The sequence below is a fragment of the Euprymna scolopes genome, chromosome 34, assembly GCF_053919585.1.
Source record: "Euprymna scolopes isolate OS-2025 chromosome 34, ASM5391958v1, whole genome shotgun sequence".
NCBI lineage: Eukaryota > Metazoa > Mollusca > Cephalopoda > Sepiida > Sepiolidae > Euprymna > Euprymna scolopes.
The window spans coordinates 20,973,258-20,991,320 of NC_136515.1; the positions used below are offsets into that span (position 1 = coordinate 20,973,258).

At 32.8% G+C, this 18,063-nt stretch overlaps 1 protein-coding gene across 1 annotated transcript in view; it reads right to left on the reverse strand.

The window, feature by feature from the left end:
• Positions 1–18,063, reverse strand: part of LOC145259124 (gem-associated protein 5-like) — an 827,294-nt gene that overhangs the window by 69,921 nt on the left and 739,310 nt on the right. The gene's annotated exons all lie outside the window — the stretch shown is intronic.

The following is an 18,063-nucleotide window of genomic DNA, read 5'->3' on the forward strand; positions in this document are numbered from 1 at the left end:
TTGTACCCTTCTCTCACTGGCCTCCCTCCTCCCCTAACCTGAACCCGCTGGACTACTTCATTTGGCTATACGTTGAGAACATCACCAACATGACCTCCTATAACACGAAAGCCAGCCTGATCACCGCCATCTGCCGAGCTCCAGCCGGCTCTTGTGGAAAAAGCATACTCCCAGTTCAGGATTCGTATTGAGATGGTGATTGAGGCTGAAGGCGGCTACATTGACTAGATGTCAACTCTACTACATAATCAAGTTACCTGAATTGATTTTTTCAGTGAAAGTTTTAAAATAAAGCTGTAGTGTTGCTTCCTTTAGGGTGACAAATTTATCATTCCACCCTGTGCAATTGTTATTCAACACTGAATGCTCTATTTTTATGACCCTATACCATACCAAACTTCCCGCTAAAATAAAATGATATGCAATGCAAAACAATGTTACAAAATGTAAAATAAAGTGACTTTTTCACTGAATGCTCTATTTTCATGACCCTGCACCAGACTTCACATACCCGCAAGAAAATACTGTTAGGCAATATTAGTCAACCTTAAATTGTTATTTCTCACTAGGGTTTCAATTTTCATGACCCTGTGCCATATAAAATTTGCCTGCTAAAATGGAATGTTATCCAATGTAAAAAAAAATGTTACATCCCACTGGAGGCTCTATTTTCATGACCTTCTACCAGACTTCACATGGTTGCAAGAAAGTAATGTTAAAAAATGTTAAACAATAACAAATAACTAGCGGGACCTGTGGAAATTCCACAGGGGACTCATTCATATATAATATATTGATGTTGGCATTCTGTAGATGTTCAGTGTAAATGGAAACGCTCTGATATTGTAGCTTTGTTTTTTTTTTTTTAAACTACGAAAATATTTATCTAAGCTAGCATGAACAACCAGCAAAGCCCGGTCGTAAAGTATGCTTAAATATGATATTTTAATTCTTGCAGATTTCGTATATATTATTATAGAGTTAATGTTCTATCGATTTTTATGTTATAAAGTTGCGATTTCAAAAACAAAAAAAAAAATATATATATATCCATATGACTCGGGTGCATTAGCTTGAATCAAAGCTGAAATAAAAACTTATGAAAAAAAAAAAAAAAAAATAAATAAATAAAAAAAATATATATATATATATATATATATATATAAAAATAACTTGAGTTCCTTTAAGTATAACCGAAACCGAAACTTATGAAGAATTCTTGATAAAATTATTTATAAAAAAAAGAATAGAGAGATTACTAGAGTGCCATCAGTTCTAATCGAAACCGAAATCGAAACTTGTGAAGAATTCTTGGTAAAATTATTTCTGACAAGAAATGGAAGTACATAACAATTAAATGACCCGGATGTAAGCGTGACACAGAAAGTAAAACCCATGATATCGTATTAATATATAGATTATGTTACTGCAAACTGGCGGCTCCATTTTTATGACCTTGTAAAAGACTTGTCATGCCTGCGTGAAAGTAATGTTATACAATATTAAAAAATGTTACATCCCACTGAATCCTCTATTTTCGTGACCCTGTGCCAGGCAAAGTATAAGTAAATAAGTATTTGAAGAGAGGGTGGTTGTGGTAGGTTTTCTTCGATTCAAGTTCGTAAATAGGAACTGCTTAGTGCAAATGCCATATTTGGTGGGTTAGGGTTTTCTTTCTCTAGGTTAACACGGATCGGTGTCGTCGGGCTAAGAACCAAAATAAACTAATGCGACCCTCTCCCCGCCACCACCTCTCCTTCTTCAAGCGAGTAACAATGTCATTGTAAGAAAATGTTCACCTGACATGGAATTTCCTAACAACTGACTGTTTCGTGCCAACGGCAGAAACAACAATCGAACCACCAGAGATATAATGGTAGGTTTGTTTAGCAAGTATACCCTGGCAGCAGGTAAAAGATATATATATATATATATATATATATATATATATATATATATATATATATATATATATATATTAATAAAACTCTCTTTAGTCTCCCCCCTCTCACACTTCCTTTCTTCTATATCTTATCTCCCATCTCTCTTTTTTCCTCTCACTGTCTTTTCATTCTCCCCTTTTCCCTTCTCTCTCATATATATATATATATATATATATATATATATATATATATATATATATATATATATATGTATTACATATGATATATATACATATATGTAATATATATCTATAAAAATGAAAGCGTGTGTCTGTGTGTGTACATTTCGTTACCAAACTACTGTCTCAATTTTTCAGTCTACAGACTCGAGATTTGACAAAAGGGATACTGTTGGGAAAATCTTTTTAATAGGTTTTCGGCCAGAAATTTGGCTGTTAAGGGGTCAAAGTTCAACGATTTGATCTTTGATAACTCTACCAAACTCTTCCGCTAATTTTGGGTCTAAACACTTGAAATTTTAGAGGTAGGTTACTTTGATATGGACCAAACATTTTTAATTTGATTTGAGCCAAAAATAATAAATATTAAGGGGTCATAATTTGGGTTAACGTTTTTTAAAAAAAATTGACCTCTGTGATCTCTACCAAATTAATCAGCCAATTTTGGGTCTAAACATCTGAAATTTTACATGAAGTGTATTCAGACATAGGGCAAGCTTTTTTAATCGGTTTTTGGCTGAAAATTTTGGCTGCCAAGGGGTCAAAGTTAAAAAGATTTTACCTTTGCGGTCTGTAGCAAACTATTCAGCCAATTTTAGATCTAAATGCTTGAAATTTTAGATGTAGGTTACCTGGACAGGAGTCAAACTTTTCAATATATATATATATATATATATATATATATATATATATATATATACATACGTAGATAAAGTTATAAAGAACAGTAGATGGAGTCCAAGCTAAGCCGGGCTGAACTGCTAGTATATATATATGACGAAGAGACGATATGGGGAGAATGAAAAGACAGGGAGAAAAAGAGATAAGAATGAAGATAAGAGAAACAAGAGAGATAGAAGAGAAAGGAAGTGTGAAAGGGAGAGTGAAAGAGAGTTTTATTTAAAAACAATTATGATAGATGTTGGAAGTATGTAGGTAGAGTGCCGAATGCCAGTTACTAGTTTCCCTGTTTTTAATGTCAATAGGTCTAGCCACACTGATGAACCATAGAAACGACGAAAAATGTCATATATATATATATATATATATATATATATAAATATATATATATATATATATATATGTGTGTGTGTGTAACCCCCTCCATACAAATATGAGTGATGAGTGTATTTTCTATATATATATATATATATATGAGAGAGAGAGAGAGAAAGAGAGGAAAGAAAAGATAGATGGGAAGTGAAAAAAGACAGGGAGAAGAAAGAGATAGGAAAAAGATGAGGGAGAGAGATGAGAGATAAAGACAGAGGAGATAGAAGAGAGAGAGAGAAAGAGAGAGAGAGAGAGAGAGAGAGAGGGGAGAGCGAATAAGATAGAGAGGGGAGAGAAGGAGAGTGGGGGAAGAGAAAAGAGAGAGGGTAGCGAGAAGAGACAGGAAGAAGAAAAAGATGAGAGAGAAAGAGACAGAGTAGAAAGAAACGAGATTAGTCCTAGTGACCTACTAACATTCATGCAAGCAAAATAACTGCCGATAACAAAAGAAAAAAAAAAATGATCACTCAAAGGTTGAACATTTGTTTGTTTTTTTTCAAGATTTTGAAAAAAAAAAAATCACCTTTATCTAAAATTTAAATAGAAACATTTTCAATTTTTTTTTTTTCGACTGACCCTGATAATAGGATAAAGATCATTGCAATTGGCAACACGCACCTTTCTTCTACATATAAAACTCCATGTTTGTATGTGTATATGAATGTATATTAGAATTGTAGGGGAACAGATAAAAGTGCTGAGACAATCTCTACTATTATATAAAAGGAACTCAGTGTGTGTGAGTGAGTTCCCTATTGACTCAAAAACGGCTTGACCGATTTTTTTATGAAATTTCACATGAAGGTACTTTACGTAGTGCTTTTCAGAGAGGTTTTGAAATAATCCGATTAAAGGAACAGTCGATTTTGACCAAAGTTAATACCTCTCAACGCAGCGAATTTTTGATCTACAAACTTTAAATTTGGTATATAGAGTATTCACACATATGAAAAAATTTTATAATCGACTTTCATCCGAAAAAAAAAAAAAAAAAAAAAAAAGGCTGCAAAGAAGTCAAAATTGAAAATTTGGTACTTGGGGGGGGGGATTTTTTACGCTTCTCAACTGTTTCACAACTGCACATGTGCGGATCGTTTACATGACAGTTTCTTATGTTTAGAATAAAGAGGTTTGAACATATTTTAAAATCGTGTCAAGCTGGTCTAATGGTTATCCAACTTGAGTTACTGTCTTTAGGTTTTGGTTTCGATCTCAACTCGAGTATTTTTTTTTTTATTACTTACAAGTGAACTCTTTAGTGTGCGAATGTTATGGTTTTTTTTCTAAACAGTTCACTTCTTGTAAGTAAAAAAAATAAAATTCAAGTTTAGATCAAAATCAAAACCTAAAATCACTGAGTCAAGTACAATAACCATTAGACCAGCTTGTTATGATCTTTAAAAAGTGTTTTCAAGCCTACTTATTTGTAACATAAGGAAGATATCATGTTTCACGACTGGGCTTGTGCAGTCGTGAAACAGTTGACAAACAGGACCCCCCCCCCAACCACCACTACAAGTACCAATTTTTCAATTTTGACATCTTAGCAGCTATTTTCTCTAAATGTAAACTGATGAAAAACTTTTCCACAAGTCTGAATACCCTATACACCAAATTTCAAGTCTATAGAGACAAAAATTAATGAGAATATAAGTTGAGAATTGTCCTCACACACACTCTCACCGTCTTCTTCTTTCCTCTTCTTCTATCTATCTTCTTCTTCTCTATATATATAAAAGGCAAAATGTGTGTGAACATTTTGTGTATGTCTTCAAAAGGCTTTTCTCTCACATGCTCCCGGGGTCGTTACTATCGCTTAAAACTGTGTATATAGGTTGTAGATAATAATATGTAGGATTTGGGAACACATGTAGCTTATAGATTTATTTACGTCGACTTTTACTAAATTATTGCTATTTTGGCTTCTCGCGTGTTGATTGGGCTTTTTAGTATAAATAAACTGAAACTAAACTCCAACGGACGTTCTCGGCATTGACCTTCTTAATTAGGTCAAATGGAAGCAGCAGAGTTAATTTTTATTGCGCACGCCTGTTAAATAAATAAATTCAAATCTGTTTAACGTTGTCTGTCGCCGTGGCTCAATGGTTAACGTAGCACTTTTTTTTTTTCACACATTGATTTCCAACTCAAGGGTACGAGTTCGATTCTCATACTCACCTACCAAAACATTTTTTTTTATTATTTAACACCCTCCCCCGGAGTTTTGATTTACCTCAAGACACCCGGACATCGCTGGGTACCCCCCGCTAGTATATATATAAAAGCGAAAATGTGTGTCTGTATGTATGTATGTATGTATGTATGTGTGTTTGTATGTCTCGCAAAAACTTTCGACAGAGGTGACGGATTTTCACGAGATTGGTATCATTTTGAAGCTTAACATCTTAGACAACAAATATCGAAAAATTGGCCCAAAACATTAATTCCTTCACTCTACACTGAACCCTTTTCTACAAGGAGGGGTGCCGAAAAAATCGTTCCTTCATTTTCTCTCCTCCTGCTACGACAATGACGTCATGTTTGACCTAGAAAACATTGATGTTAATTCAAACCACCTGCAAGTGTTTTTAATGGTTTAATTTTATCCGTTCTCAATTGTATGTCTCTTTGGCGTAGGGGTAACATGTCAGGCTTTTTTTCCCGCCTTAGCCTCGATGGTTCGGGTTCGAGCCTAGCTTCCTACTTAAACTTTTTTTTCCTCTTTTTACACCTTTTTTCCTTTTTGCTTTGTTTTGGTTTTTCCAATATTTTTTTAACATCATGTTTTTTTTATAATATTAAAACAGGGTCACCCTCTCCTACATGCACACCTCCAAACACCCGGGCAATGCCAGGTACCCCCGCTAGTCTATTATATAAAAGCGAAAATGTGTGTGTGTTTGCATTTTTTTGTATGTCCAGCAAAGGCTTTTTTTGGGAGTGCGCTTTTTATATGCTTCCTAGATTATAATATCTCCGATTTACAAAAGGAGGTCGTCTCTATCTTATTTTGCACGCTATTTTCGTGCTATTTCTTTCTTACTCTCGTCCGTTTGTTTGGCTTTTCCGTATAAAAGCGAAACTAAAAATTGAAAGCAAAGCGTGTTCTCGGCACATCCAGAAGCAATGAGCTTTGATCAATGCGGGGAAAAACCCGTCATATTGGATATTCCCCTTTTTGTGGGGAGCTGGTTTTCCTAAACATCTTGGGGAAACAAACGAATACGCAAAAAGCGTAAAGCTTAATTGGCTCTGCGTGATTTCATTTCTCAATGATGTTTGACCGAGTAAAGCAGACATTTTTTTAAGCGTTTAATTTCAACGATTCTCACTTCCTCTGAGCATTTGAGTGGTAACGTGTCCTGTTTTCTTTTTCGACTTCGCCTCAAGGCTTCGGGTTTGAGCCTACCAAAACTTTTTTTTTCCCTACATACACACACACATCGACAAACACCCTGGCAACGCCGGGCATCCCCACTAGTCTATAATATAAATCTCGTATGAATGTATGTATGTATGTCTCACGAAAACTTTCAACAGAGGCGATGGATTTTCACGAGATTGGTATCATTTTGAAGTTCGACCCTTTGGACGATAAGTATTGAAAAATTGGCTTTCACCCTCAACTGGGCACTTTTCTACACGGAGGGGTTTTCGAAAGTCATTGCCTCTTTTCGATTGTCTACTTTAATTTAAACCTATGTCACTTCCAGTTTGGCGATGGGTGCAACAGCGAACACATTTTTTTTTTTTTTTTTAACTTTCTTTTCCTCCTTCGCGGGACGGGTTCCTGCCTGCCTACTACAACTTTTTTTTTTTTTTGCTCAACACACACCTCCAAACACCAGGGCAACGTCGGGTACCCAGGCTAGTAGATATATAAATATGAAAATCAAAACAATCATTAAATTGATTAATAATTGAATAGTAAATTAATAAAATGTCCTTTATATGTTTATATGTCACAGCATTTAAACATCTCAGTATCCTACTCTGTTACCAGCCTTCTTAAACACTTATACAGTTAATTAATCAGACATCCCTCTGCAAAACCTAATATGCAAATTAGTTAACCTTGCGACTGATGTAGCATATACACAAACATTATATATTAAGTTGGTGCAAAAATAATGTTTTTTGACATGACGTTGAACGTCAGAAAACGATATTATTTTCGCACCAACCTAATACATATGATCCACATACAAGGGCACTACGTTGCCAAATTATTATTAGGTTGGTGCAAAAATAATGTCTTTTTAAAGTTGAACGTCAAAAAAGACATTATCTTTGCACCAACCTAATAAAACGGATGACGTGTGTATTGCGTAAAATAATTGAAGTAACTTGATATATGGCATTTTGACTTTCACATTAGTGCTAGAAATTTCTTATTCCGTTTTTTGGGTCAAATTTAAATGAAAACGTTGTACTAAAATTACAAAAATTTTAATGAAAAATTTGTACTGAAATTACAAAAATGTCTATATTAATAAATGAGAAAAATTTTGTTTCAGATTTAGAACAAAAGATGACTAAAATGTTTATTATTTTAATCAATATTTCACATATTTCCAAGAGTGAACCAATAAATTCAGCTAGTGTGAATGTATATTTCCCCAAAACCTCTGGCATTGATGGAGAAAAGACTAAAACTTGCTATGGTTTCAAATAATCTGAAATAACAGCAGGGGGAGACTTGATTCAAAATATTTCTCATACGTTATATCTCCCCTCTTTTGGAAACAGAGTACGATAATGAATATCTCCAATATCAAATAATCCTTATACACTGTGAAATTTACTTTATGTATGAAAACTAAAGAGAGGAGATATAACATATGAGAAATATTTGGAATCAAGTCTCCTCTTGCTGTTATTTCAGATCATTTGAAACCATAGCAGCAAGTTTTAGTCTCACCTCCATCAAGGCCAGGGGTGCTGGGGAAATATCAAATATTTTGTAATTTGTATGCAAAACTAGGAAAACAAATGACTATGATTGAAACATTTTATGGCTGTAAAAAGTACCACAAATAGGCTCTGGATGATGGATGATCCCCTTAAAAGACGAGTTTAAAGGTAAATGTCACATAGCCTACTACACAACTCAGGTCATTATCTTTCTAACGAGCCTTCATTTGTTAAATTCTGATCAATAGTTGCTGAGATTTCGAACTTATAAAATTGCCAAAAAAGATGGTATATCTATATCTATATATATTAGTGGCCTGGCAAAAGAAAAGTCTGAGCAAAATTCATCCTAAAGCAGCAAAATTAAAGCTGGTATGTATATATATAAATGTAGGCAAATTTTATTGGTTTGAAAATATAGGTTCTTTTTTCACCAATTGTCATAAGATTTTAAACATAGAATAGTATTATAATATTCAAAAAACATGCAAATTTCCATGTAGTTTCATCCCATAGAACCAAAGATATGAGCATTTCAATATTCAATTTGGCTATGACTATATCTATAATATAAAGCTGAACGTCTGTGTGTGTGTGTGTCTGGTCACAAATAGGCTCCTATATGCTTGACTATTATAGAAAACTGATCACATATAATGATAGAAGATGTATCAAGACACAGGAATGGGTATGTTTGATCTGGCATAATGATGATTCATTAAAATTGTGGGGTCTGCGTACGCGCCTGGTCCACAAAGTATGGAAATAAAAAATTTTAAATTAAAAAAAAAAACGTTTACAAGTGTTTTTGATATAGATGTACATAAGAATACTTTGATAAGTATGTTTTAACTTAAATAGGAATGGTATAATAAAATTGTGGGGTCTGCATTCGCACCTGGCCTCCATAGGATGGAAATAGGCACAAACTTTAATAAAGACTTTTCATATCTATCTGCGTAAGTATACTTTGATAATTATGTTTCAGTTTGAAGAAATATGGTAGAATAAAATTATGGTGTGTTCGTTCACGCCTGACCTCCATAGAATGGAAATATGTCACAAAGTTTAACAAGGTTTTTTTAATATAGATCCACAGAATATTGTGATAAGTGTTTCAGTGTGAACAGGTATGGTATAATAAATTATGGGGTTTATCCATTTTATTTTTACTTTCATCCTATTTTGCTTTGGTTTTGATACCACCAAATTCGAAGCTATCTCTTTACAACCCTTCCTTTTCATAATCAGTTTCTGTAGGCTGTTTTTTAACCCAGTCAACAACGGGTACTTTTGCTAGTAATATATATATATATATATATATATATATATATATATAAAGAGAAAGAGAGAGAGAGAGAGAATAAATGACAAAAAGTTATTATATTCCAAAATTCATGATGTTGACCATCCTACAATCCATTCCTTTAATTCAATTGACTTTCACAATTCTTGACTGTATCTGTTTCGTAGCACAAAATCAATCATTTAATTATTATATCAATCAGTGAATCTATTATGCCCTTAACTCATCAGAAAAAATAGCAACAATCAATCCGTCAAAAGGAAATGAAGTGTGATTTGGCATGATTAAAATCTGAAAATTGGAAGAGAAGCTGCAAATACCTTTAATATGTTTCCATTACACCATTTTGAATTTGAGAGAGAGAGAGAGAGAGAGAGAGAGAGAGAGAGAGAGAGAGAGAGAGAGAGAGAGAGAGAGAGAGAGATACCAATTGGCAATTTTATAAATTTTGGCAATTTTATAAATTCCACATCACGGTGACTCATAATCAAACTTTAACAAATGAAGGCTCGTTGGGAAGCTAATAACCTAAATTGTGTAGTGGGCTATGTGACATTTACCTTTTTCAAAAGTGGGAGATCACTTTTCTATATTATCCTAAGGTAAAAGGAGCACCCACTTTATGGTCAACTTTTTTTTTGGGGGGGGGGGGGGTATTTTTTTATTTTTTAGAGGTAGGGTTTATTTGGTAATTGTGGCCTGGTAGACCAACACAAAACCTATCTTAAAAAGTTGTTTTCTATAAGTTTTCATGTGTGCTGAAAATGAATATCACATTTAAATATTCCGCAATTAAGTATTTTTCCGAGTATTAAGCAAAAATATGTGTGCGCACAACAATGGCCACCATTTATAACATAAAAAATTAAATCGTTTAATATCTGGAAAAATACTTTATTGAGGAAAATTTAAGTGCGATACTTGTTTTCAGCACATCAAAAAAACTATAGAAAACATGTTTTTTAAGGTAGGTTTTGTGTTGGTCTGCCAGGCCACATTTACCAAATAAACACCACCCCTAAAAAATATAACATATGCCCACCCCTAGGTTGCTATACAATAGGTGTTCATTTTATGTTAAATTAATATAGAAAAGTGATCCCCCACTTTTTAAAACTATAATTACTTCATATCTTGGAAACTACTTGTTTTCTGAGATTTTAACTATTATTTTCGTTTTCAACACCCTCAAAAACTTATAACAGTGGTAATTTTAAAGTTTTTTTCGTTATTTCAATCATAATCATTTGCTTTCCTAGTTTTGCATATAAATTACAAATTATCTGATATTTCCCCAAAACCTTTGGTTTTGATGGAGGAGGGACTAAAACTTGCTGCTATGGTTTCAAATGATCTGAAATAACAGCAAGGAGAGACTTGATTCCAAGCATTTCTCATATGCTATATCTTCCCTCTTTTGGAAATAGGGTACGATTATGAATATCCTTATACACTGTGAAATGTCAACTGTACACAAATATTGTTAATAAAACTAATTTTTGAAATGAACAATAAAATGTGTGTCTATTCCTGGTAAAGCAATACATTATAAAAAAATATTCATAGCTCTAGTATTGCACTATTGAGCTATCTAAAAAAAAAAAAAAATTTGTCATATCTGAATATTAAAATTAGATAACTTCTATTTCAATTATATATATATATATATATATATATATATATATATATATATATATATATATTCAAGCAAATATTATTAAATACAACGGAGATATTTTGTCTTATAATTCTTTTTTTTAATTTTTCAATTTTTCGTATTGTCTTTTTTGTTTCAAAATCAAAAATATTAATAAAGGATCCATACATGTTGCTGTTACGAGCGCTTTCGATTCGTCCACGAATCATCATCAGGTGTTAAAAATACAGGATTGCGAAAATGGGGATTAAAAATGAAAACTAAAATATATATATTCAGTGATGAGTTAAAATAAAAGTCGATTAATATATATATTCTGAGGTTTTCTAGAGCAACCAATGAAGTTTAATGAGTGCTCAATATTTTACTTTCATATAAGCTGTATCGCCTGAAGAGGTCTCTAGTTACTGATAATTAGCTGACCGAAACATACTCATGAATGTGTAGCAACATATTACTACCGTTTATGTAAAAACAAATGAAGATTAGTGGACAATTATATTTTTAAAATAATACATATGCCGCTCCCCATTTGGGGGTACCAAAATTGGTTAAAGGGAAAATTATTCCCAATTCGCATTTAGCTAAAAATGCACTTTCGTATATATAATTGAATTCTTTAAAAAAAAGTACCATAAAACAAAAACAAATAACATGTACATAAAAAAAACACGATACATTCAGTCATGCGAGATAGCCTAGGGGGTTACGCTTCTTACCATGGGGTCCCGATTTCGAATCTCTCTCTCGATGAATCGTAGATGCCGAAACACGTGTCAATGGATAATTATATTTTAAAAATAATACATATGCTGCTTCCCATTTGGGGGTACCAAAATTGGTTAAAGAGAAAATCATTCCCAACTCGCATTTAGGTAAAAATGCACTTCTGCATAAATAATTGAATTCATTCAAAAAGTATCGCAAAACAAAAACAAATAACATCTACATATATATATATATATACATACATGATGATGATTGCAACGTCTTGTCAGACGAGTGCCACTCCCTCAGACATTTAAAATCCATAAGTCCAAATGCCTGAGGGAGTATCTATACACAGATGATGTTACAGAGTCTTAGCTTTGTACGACAGCTAAGTCTCTCTCTTGGTTCAAAATGTTGAGATCCAGCAAAAAGCAAGAGCAAGATAGCCAGCAACAAATCAAACTGCAGACCAGCTTAATGCGGGTACTGGTCTCCCGCTTTATGGTTTTTTAAATCAGAGATTTGCTTCTCCTAGAAAGGTTGCCTTCACCACGGCTTACGGGAGCCCTCTCTACCCCAACATACATACATACATACACACATATATATATATGTAGATGTATGTGTGTGTGCGATGAGAATAATGGAAATAGTATTCCGACGAAACAGAGAAATAAAAAATAAAAAATAAAAAGGAACACACAGAGTTATGTGTTCAACAACGTTTCGTCTTTATTTCGATATTTCCTCTGGATGAATGAACATTGATAAACACATAACTCGGTTTGTTTCATTTTATTTCTCTTTCTCTCTCTTTATATATATATATATATATATATATATATATATATATATATATTAGTGAAGGTACGATTCCAATTTTTTTTTTCTGGTTCGGATACAATTACCGACTCTGATTCTTTTAAGTTTCTGAATATTGAGTTATTTTTTATGTGTGTGTGTGTGTTGTGGGGTGGGGTGGGTGGGTTGGGTTGGGGGGGGGGGGAAGGAAATTTCCCCCAAAAACATGAAATATGTACACATGATTTCGTAAACATAGAAATACACTTATAAAGATGATCTACTGCGTTTTGTTTTACTCATAGTTAAAAATCAATAAATAATTATCATTTCATCATTAATACGAGCCATGATTTAGTTTGGTTGTTTTGTGATCTAACAACAATTTTTGGTTTATTCAATGCTGAATATAGTAATTTTGGGAAAAAATTTTATCCTTCAAATTCTTTATATCATCAAATATTTATTCAGTGTGTTTGGTTTGGTTATTTTGCAGAGGAAAACATTTTTGTATTGTTTTATGGTATATCAACTGTTTTAGGTTATTTAATGCCAAATCCAGTAATTTTGGAAAAAGGTTTTATGCTTTGAATTCTTCACATCATCAAATAATTATGACGTTTGATTTAATTATTCCGGAGAAAAAAAATTCTTCTTTTGGTTTTTGATTTTGCAGAACATGATTGAGTTTTGCAAAGAGAAAGGAAAAATATAATAACATCAATGTTTGGTGTATTTAAGTCAGGAAGCCTGATCTTAGTAGCACGACAAGAAAAAGGAGAATAAAATCAGAGAGGAGGGGATTCCTGATCCAGAAATGATCGGAAACCATGTCAGATTATAAAAGACATCTTGGGGACGAATCTGTAAGATTACTCCAGACAAAGTATGAAACCACTTGATATAAAACAACTAAAAAGAATGAAATCGGATAGAAGTTGGTTGTTTTTGTTTTACAGCATATCAAACTTTTTCAGGTTATTTAATGCCGAATCTAGTTATTTTGAGGAACGATTTTTAATGGAGTATATTTGTTTTTTTAAGTCGGATTCTATTTAACCCATAGTTGGGACCCTAACAAGTACTACCACTCCGGGCCAGAGTGGACGTGGGAGCAATGGTAATTAAAGGGTGGCTCCACACTCCCCGAGGCCTGCAAGATGGGGCCTCACCATCGGATATAGTTTTAGGTCATATCCAGGACATCGGATGGAGGAAAACAGTCAGTAGAAAAATAGTTCCATAAGCCTGCAGTTCTATGAAAGAGGCTACTGGAACAAGTTATATTGCAATGAGGTATGAAAACAGCAAATTGATGAAGACCACTACAGCAACGAATCAAACGAGCTGGAGCAAAGGATGCAGAGAATAGATCAGAAAATTCTGAAGAACTCATCCCATAATAGTATTTATAAAAAAAAAAAAAAAAAAATGAGAACAGCAATATTAAGTCTGTGAGAGAGAAGGGAAGAAGTGATGGTGGTTATTGTTTTTTTAAAATAGTCTATTTGTTTCAAACATTTTTATTTCCTTAAAAAACGCATTGTGTACAATTTAATTTAATTCGTTCAGATATTTCGGCTTGTGGCAGACATTGATCTCATTGTTGAATAAATCTAACCAGTTTGAAATAATGCGGTCTTACATTGTGCAAACATGACACGGATTTTAACAATAGAAATCAATACACTGAACTTTAAACTTTTTTGATTGATTGATGAATTAAAAAAAAAAAAAAAAGTGGTACAATTTTTTTGCTAAAAGAAAAAAAAAGGAAAAAGTTTCATTTGTATTAAATTCGATGTCTTCGTTCAGTCTCGAAAGACAAAGGATACCCCCTGTAGGGGCAGCTGCACGTGTACTTCTGAGGCAAGGGTTGTGCAACCTCGAACCACACCTCCCCTGAATCGACACTGCTTGAGTCCAGTGGCAAGGTGAAGTCCCGGACAATTGGAAACAATGCTAAAATAAATAAAGAGCACATACAGTACATGGAAGTCCCAAATGGTCACCCATTTAGTACTGACCAGGTTTAACATTGCTTAACTTTGGTGATCCATCGGGGAACCGGTGTACCAACGCGATTATGCCATATATTTGTTTCAATACGAGAAAAAAAAACAAAAAAAACTCACATCAATCAACCATAATAAAAGACGTGTATATCGAGTGATCATAATTTCCTTTAAGTGATAAATAGTTAAAAGCTTAAATAATCACATTTAATTTATGTAGGTCATATTTATAAAAAAAATTAAAACTTATTTTTAAATAATTAAAAAAATACTTTTAAAAATGTTTGAAATCGTTAGAAAGATAAAACTCATGAGAAAATAATTTATTAAAAATATTTGGAAAGGCTAAAAATCGTTAGAAACGACAAAAATTATTCTGAAATCATTAAAAAAAAAATTAAAGACATTAAAAAAGACCACACCACTAGTAATAGTAATTATTTATATTCAATGAAAATATTAATTTAATACATTAAAAGGGATGTCTCCTCCTTATCTTTGATAAAAATTTTAGTCTTCAATTTATTTAATTTGTTTTTACATTTAATCAGATCCAACACTTTTCCAATATGTGAAAATTAAAAAAAAAAATCTCAAAAGGAAAATAAAAAAAATAAAAAAAATAAAAAATCTCAAAAGGAAAATAAAAAACAACCAAGGGGAATAACTCTTTATTCATTGTGTACAATTTAATTTAATCCGATTAAATATTCTAACTTATGGTAGGCATTGATCTCATTGTTGAATAAATCCAACCAGTTTGAAATTATGCAGTTTCACATTTGCGCAAACATGACACGGTTTTTAACAATAGAAATCAATCAATACACTGAACTTCGAACTTTTTCGATAACTAAATTAAAAAAAAGAAAAGAGGCACATTTCTTTCTTTCTTAAAAAAAAAAAAAAGAACACTTCCATTTATTTCAATATGATAAAAAAAAATCATATCAACCAACCATCGCTAATAAAAGACACGTACCACGAGTGATTAGTTTCCTTAAATTGATGGCAAATGTTAAAATATTCATATTTAATTTACGTATGCCTCATTGAGAAAAAGACTGGAAAGCAATCATTCAAAATCGTTAAAAAATTCAGAAAACATATTTTAAAATCATTAAAACGAATTCATTAAAAAATATTTTTTAAAAGTTAAAAATCGGTAAACAAGATAAAGATTTTAAAATCATTAAAAACATCTAGAAAGTAAAAAAAAAAATCGTTTAAAATCATGAAAAAAAAAAAAAGGTTAAAAAATATAATTTTAAACAATCATTTCAAAAAATTCAATAAAAGCATTTAAAAAGTTGAAAATCGTTAAAAAATTCATTTTAAAATCATGAAAGAAAAAACACTTAGGAAAAACAAGGCCATGATACTAATAATATTAGTTATATATATATTCAACTAATGGGGGTACCCAGCGTTGCCTGGGTGTGGAGAGGTTTTATGGTAAGGGTATTGAGCAACGGAGCCCCCCCCAAAAAAATAAAAATAAAAATAGCAGTACCTGTGCAAGTGCACAAAATTTTTTTTTTTTTTTAAAATAAGCCACAGTAGCCAGGCTTGAACCTGTAACTCTAAGAGGGGAAAAAGGGGGGAAAAAAAAAAAAAAAAAAAAAAGAAGCCAACTGTTTAGTCATTGCTGCCATGGTGACTTACAATGCTGCAGGCATTTAAAATAAGGTTAGTCATTACTAGGGCCGTGACAAGAGAATATTCTTTTCATTGTTTCGACTCTTGAGTATATATCCGACACAGTTAATCAATCGAGAACCACAACACTATCTAAAAACATAAGATATTAACTGATATATACTCGAGAGTCAAAACACTGAAAAGAATATTCTCTTTTCATAACCCTAGTCATTACAAGGCGTATAATGACTTTGCAAAAATGGAGACGCAAAAAGTGACCCCCTCCTTGTAAAAAACGACCCAGTTGAAGGCGAAAGAATGAATGTTTTTGGTCAATTTTTGGATGTTTTTCGGCCGAGAGAGCAATCTTTCTAACGATACCAATTTTGTCAATGTTGGTCGCATGTATCAAAAGTTTTAGCAATACATACATACATACTAACAGACAGGTGAGATTTATATAACAGATGAAAATATTAATTTAATTCATTAAAAGGTTTGAGTTTTTTGTTTTATAGCATATCAACCATTCTTTTGGTTATCTAATTCAGTAATTTTAAAAAAATCTTTATCCTTTAAGTTGTTTATATCTTCAAATATTTATTCATCGTGTTTAGTTTGGTTGTTTTGTAGAAAAAATTATTTTTGTTTTCAACTTTGCAGGACATGGTTGAGTTTTGCAATGGAAAAGGGAAAAACAATAACATTAATATTTGGTGCAATTTAGGTCAGGAGATCAGTATCTTCAGACAGCCTGATCGGGTAGCATCAGGTTATTAAAAGGACAAAGACTCCGCTCTCTGTGATAAAATCTAACGATGGTCCTCCACTGCCACCACCACTACGACAGCCAATGTATGCAAATGACTAAGCTGTGTGCAAAGTGCTGTCAAAGCAAGGAAGAAGGTAAGAAAAAGATTATAAAAAAAAAAGAAAGAAAACGTGGCCTGAGAAAGGGAGATATAAACATGTTACAAATGTGGCCTGAGAACGACAGGGAAAGACGTGGCTTAAACATGGCCAGACAAATACAAAGTACCACATGGTCGACATCGCAGTCTTGTTAAGCACATTGGAGTACGAGAAGACTTTTGAAAATAGGCACAAGACGTTATTTTGGAAGTACCTGTAAATAAATGTCTTTTGTTTCAACTGAAAAAAAAAAAAGTGAGTCGAATTCTTTCCTTGCAAATGTCTGCATACAACATGAGGATCTTGAGTGTTGACATGTAACGACTATGTTACACTCGTTCACTATTATTTCCACAGAATGTGCTCCAATGAACTCACTAAACTTGTACATCCTTATTGAAAACACAAGCAAAATCCCACCCTCTCAATGTAGAGGTCCACAGATGTCGGAAGATTTTCTATTCTAATTGCTTCCTTTCTTGGACTGCTTGACTTTGGAATTCCCTCCCTGCTTCCTGTTTCTTTGACAGTACCAATATGCAGAATTTTAAATGTAATGTGAACAAATATCTACAGCCCAATTTTCCATCCTCCCTAATAAATGTGGTAATTTTTTTTTAAGTATTTAGGACAGATAATGGTAAGATGAGGTAATGAGGTTGGGAGATGAGGGAGGTTCAATCTTTGGCGGAGTCATACTAAAGATTAAAACATGGATAATAAGGGGAGGATCAAGGGTAAGTGGAGTGATTCAGAAAAAAAAAGTGGCCTCCTCCCTTTCAGAGTGTTCTCAACTAGGGTAGCCGACTTATTGAAAAATTTGATACTGATCTAACATACTTTCTTGTTTTGTTATAACGATTTGAGATGAAATCAAGAAAAAAAGTACTGCAGCAAATAATGAGGTTAATTAACTTTTGATTTGCCTTTC